General features: G+C 44.2%; 1 pseudogene; it reads left to right on the top strand.

Annotated features, from left to right (window-relative positions):
* Window positions 1-543: 543 nt before the first annotated feature.
* On the top strand, window positions 544-2,047 carry LOC140482901 (uncharacterized; annotated as a pseudogene).
* The last annotated feature ends 3,306 nt before the right edge of the window (window positions 2,048-5,353 follow it).

The following is a 5,353-nucleotide window of genomic DNA, read 5'->3' as shown; positions in this document are numbered from 1 at the left end:
GCCGAATCGACGAAAGAACCACTGAAACTCAGACTCAAAAGACTTTAAGTAACTGATGTTTACGTAGACGTGGGATAGTTTCTTTTTGATATTTATATATTGTATTGCATGTTAAATCTCTCGGTCCTTCAATGCTATCGTAGAATGCTGGGGGCGCTTGGGGTTACTATATTAGCTTTCTTAGTATTGGGACTTTGTCAAACGATGTTGTCGTCTTCATATTTGTTATTAACGGTCCCTGAGTCTGAATATCTGCAAGTAATAGAGGTCGATGCTTGCAGCCTAGTAAATTGCGGCGATGTAAAGTATCAGAGGGAGTATAGTTCCTCCGAAATCCTTCTGAAGACCCTATCGGACACAAGGTAAGGTTCGCAAGAACCGCCACCTGGCATCACTATCCATAGAGCCCCCTTTTGCCCAGCCCTCGACTGTCCTGACAGAAAGTGCCACCCGATATATCTCACCATCAAAAATACCTCTTTTGAAGACTCCTTTCCCTGTAAAAACGTGTCTCGACTCCTTAGTAACGATTTAAAGATAGTAATGGAAGCCACTGGGAAGTCTTTTTCAGGCTGTTGTTTCCGAATAGCTGTAGGAAATGGAAAACGGGCAGAACGACTTGATACTAAGATACAACCTTTTGCTCCTCCCAACGACCCAAAGGTGGTAAAAATTACAGAGGTGAAGGACTTGAAGCAGACCATTGAAATAGAAACTGGACATGGGGACTCAAATGCCTGGGTTGAATGGGTAAAGTACACTGTTAAAACTCTGAATAAAAGCAACTGCTATGCATGTGCCTCCGGTAGGCCAGTGACCCACATAATCCCCTTTCCGCTCGGGTGGAACCGAAAAAGGAAGGGCATGGAATGTATGATAGTCCTATATCAGGATAAGACTGCAGGGAATGATAGGACCTGTACATCTCTATCTCTAATGTTCCCTCCTCTAGGGGAGACAGATTTGAAAGCTCCGCCCCGCCCCCTGTTTTTGACCACGGTTGGGAACCACACATCCTGTATAAGCCGACAAGGTACAAATCGGTCCAGAGACTTGGGGGAGCTGAGGTTATGTATAGAAACTCAGAATGACACCGAAATGGACAAAAGAGGGAATTACTCAGCACTCAGGGTTCCCCGGGTAGATCTCTGGTGGCACTGTGGAGGCAGAATATTGTGACCTACCCTACCTCCTGACTGGAGAGGGATATGTACAATTGTGCAATTGGCAATCCCATTCACCTTGGCATTTGAGAAGGAGAAGGTGGTAGTAACAAAGAATCGTTATTAGATACTTCCTTTGACGATAGGATTTATCTAGATTCTACAGGAGTTCTTAGAGGAGTCCCAGATGAGTTCAAGGCCCGCAACCAGATTGCAGAAGGTTTTGAATCGCCCCATTTTGGTGGGTAACGGTCAACAAGAATGTGGATTGGATAAACTATATTCTTTATAACAGGCAAAGATTCATCAATTACACTAGAGATGCAGTCAAGGGTATTTCCGAACAACTTGATGCAACCAACAGAATGGCCTGGGAAAACAGACTGGCCCTGGATATGATCCTAGCCGAAAAAGGGGGTGTATGTGTGATGTTAGGGGGTAGCTGTTGTACCTTTATTCCAAATAATACAGCACCTGATGGGTCAATCTCTTGTGCCTTGCGAGGATTGACCACCTTGGCAGAGGAATTGGCTGAGAATTCAGGAGTCGACACATCACTCACGAGATGGCTGGAATCATGGTTTGGGAAGTGGAAAGGCGTGGTACTTTCCATCCTAACCTCCCTGATAGTGGTAGCAGGGGTACTGGCAGCAAATGGCTGTTTTACCATACTTTATGGACAAGGGTTAACCAAGCGGCTAATTAAGATGGCCTTGGCAAAACAAATGCCCCTACAAGGTAATCAGACAGAGGAACTCAACCTCTTGAACAATGAGGGGATGGGTGACCTTAAGGAATTATCCAAGATAAACGAAGTCTCAGGGATGATGCTAGCGAATTGGAAGGCAACACATGAGACAAATGCAGAAGACAACAATTATTAGCCAAAAAGAAAAGGGCGGATTGTGAGGTATAGGGTTAAAATTGTGCAGCATAAGGGAACAGGTGTTGCTTCTGCAAAATCTTGCATGATAAAATTGGGCTGCGCATACAAATACTAAACGGTAAGGAGCAAAAACAGGTAGAATTATCTATAACTAATAGGGCAGAGCAATCGTGGAGCAGGGTGTACTAGTCGCAGGAGATTAGGAGAAGCGAAAACAGGTAGAATTATCTATGACTAATAGGGCAGAGCAACCGTGGAGCAGGGTGTACCAGTAGCAGGAGAATAATGTACCAGTTGCAGGAGGGATGTGGCCAACAGACAAAATTTAATTTGGCAGGATGATCGCATGAAGACAGCAAACTATGCCAGGATAGTCACATATAAGGAATAAGATAAATAAGAGTAAGGGGCGATAGGCTTAGAGTAATGGGAGAAGTAAACAGAGGCGGAGTGAAGCTAGACAAAGGCAGAGTGAAACTAGAGCTTGTGATAGGCTATGCGCTACAGCAAAAGTAACCAATGGGGTAAAAGGGGAGGGCCGAGAGACGCAGCTGAACTGCATAAATCAGAATGTAACCCTCAGATAGACACCCATCTTGCAAGTACGTTTCAACAAGGTTCGCTGCTTTAGAATTTGACACGGACTGAAATTTATTGATACGTGAGCTTTGCTTCTCACATAGAATTGCTCAGGAGGATTTATACTAATAATTTTGGGAGCGGATGGGACCCAGGGAGATAGTGAGGAAAGAGATCAATCTGAGACTGGTACAGTTGAGAAAAGAAGTGAGTCAAATAGTCAGGTCAAGCAGGGACAAAGCAGAGAACAATATGGGACTAATAAGTTAAACTGCATTTATTTCAATGCAAGAGGCCTAATAGGGAAGGCAGTGAACTCAGGGCATGGTTCGGAACATGGGACTGGGATATCATAGCAATTACAGAAACGTGGCTCAGGGATGGACAGGACTGGCAGCTTAATATTCCAGGATACAAATGCTACAGGAAGGATAGAAAGGGAGGCAAGAGGAGGGGGAGTGGCGTTTTTGATAAGGGATAGCATGACAGCTGTGCTGAAGGAGGATATTCCCGGAAAAACATCCAGGGAAGTTATTTGGGTTGAATTGAGAAATAAGAAAGGGATGATCACCTTATTGGGATTGTATTGTAGACTCCCTAACAGTCAGAGGGAAATTGAGAAACAAATTTGCAAGGAGATCTCAGTTATCTGTAAGAATAATAGGGTGGTTATGGTAGGGGATTTTAACTTTCCAAACATCAACTGGGACTGCCATAGTGTTAAGGGTTTAGATGGAGAGGAATTTGTAAAGCACGTACAAGAAAATTTTCTGATTCAGTGTGTGGATGTACTGAGTAGAGAAGATGCAAAACTTGACCTACTCTTGGGAAATAAGGCAGGGCAGGTGACTGAAGTGCCAGTGGGAAAGCACATTGGGGCAAGCAATCATAATTCTATTAGTTTTAAATTAATGATGGAAAAGGGTAGACCAGATCTAAAAATTGAAGTTCTAAATTGGAGCAAGGCTAATTTTGATGGTATTAGGAAAGAACTTTCAAAAGCTGATTGGGGGGTAGATGTTCGCGGGTAAAGGGATGACTGGAAAATGGGAAGCCTTCAGAAATGAGATAATGAGAGTCCAGAGAAAGTATATTCCTGTTAGGGTGAAATGAAAGGCTGGTAGGTATAGGGAATGCTGGATGACTAAAGAAATTGAGGGTTTGGTTAAGAAAAAGAAGGAAGCATATGTCAGGTATAGACAAGATAGATCGAATGAATCCTTAGAAGAATATAAAGGCAGTAGGAGTATACTTAAGTGGGAAATCAGGAGAGCAAAAAGGGACATGAGATAACTTTGGCAATTGGAGTTAAGAAGAATCCAAAGGGTTTTTACAAATATATTAAGACCAAAAGGGTAACTAGAGTGAGAATAGGGCCCATCAAAGATCAGCAAGGTGGCCTTCTGGGTGGAGTGGCAGGAGATGGGGGAGATACTAAACAAGCATTTTGCACCAGTGTTTACTCTGGAAAAGGACATGGAAGATACAGAATGTGGGGAAATAGATGGTGACACCTTGAAAAATGTCACTTTTACAGAGGAGGAGGTGATGGATGTTTTGAAACACATAAAAGTGTATAAATCCCCAGGACCTTATCAGGTGTATCCAAGACCTCTGTGGGAAGCTAGGGAAGTGATTGCTGGGCCTCTTGCTGAGATATTTGTATCATTGGTAATCACAGGTGAGGTGCTGGAAGACTGGAGGTTGGCAAATGTGGTGCCACTATTTAAGAAACCTGGTAAGGACAAGCCAGGGAACTATAGACCGGTGAGCCTGACCTCGGTGGTGGGCAAGTTGTTGGAGGGAATCCTGAGGGACAGGATGTACATGTGTTTGGAAAGGCAAGGACTGATTCAGGATAGTCAACATGGCTTTGTGCTTGGGAAATCATGTCTCACAAACTTGATTGAGTTTTTTGAAGAAGTAATAAAGAGCATTGATGAGGGCAGAGCAGTAGATGTGATCTATATGGACTTCAGTAAGGCATTCGACAAGGTTCCCCATGGGAGACTGATTAGCAAGGTTAGATCTCATGGAATACAGGGAGAACTAGCCATTTGGATAGAGAGGTGGCTCAAAGGTAGAAGACAGAGGGTGGTGGTGGAGGGTTGTTTTTCAGAGTGGAGGCCTGTGACCAGTGGAGTGCCACAAGGATCGGTGCAGGGTCCACTATTTTTCGTCATTTATATAAATGATTTGGATGAGAGCTTATAAGGTACAGTTAGTAAGTTTGCGAATAACACCAAAATTGGTAGTGTAGTGGACAGTGAAGAAGGTTACCTCAGATTACAACAGGATCTTGATCATATGGGCCAATGGCTGACAAGTGGCAGCTGGAGTTTAATTTAGATAAATGCAAGGTGCTGCATTTTGGGAAAGCAAATCTTAGCAGGACTTATACACTTAATGGTAAGCGCTGAAAATGTGTTGCTGGAAAAGCACAGCAGGTCAGGCAGCATCCAAGGAACAGGAGAATCGACGTTTTGGGCATGAGCCCTTCTTCAGGAATGAGGAAAGTGTGTCCAGCAGGCTAAGATAAAAGGTAGGGAGGAGGGACTTGGGGGAGGGGTGTTGGGAATGCGATAGGTGGAGGGAGGTCAAGGTGAGGGTGATAGGCCGGAGTGGGGGTGGGGCGGAGAGGTCAGGAAGAAGATTGCAGGTTAGAAAGGCGGTGCTGAGTTCGAGGGATTTGACTGAGACAAGGTGGGGGAGGGGAAATGAGGAA

The sequence above is a fragment of the Chiloscyllium punctatum genome, chromosome 1, assembly GCF_047496795.1.
Source record: "Chiloscyllium punctatum isolate Juve2018m chromosome 1, sChiPun1.3, whole genome shotgun sequence".
Classification (NCBI taxonomy): domain Eukaryota; kingdom Metazoa; phylum Chordata; class Chondrichthyes; order Orectolobiformes; family Hemiscylliidae; genus Chiloscyllium; species Chiloscyllium punctatum.
This window is presented reverse-complemented; position numbering and strand designations above follow the sequence as displayed.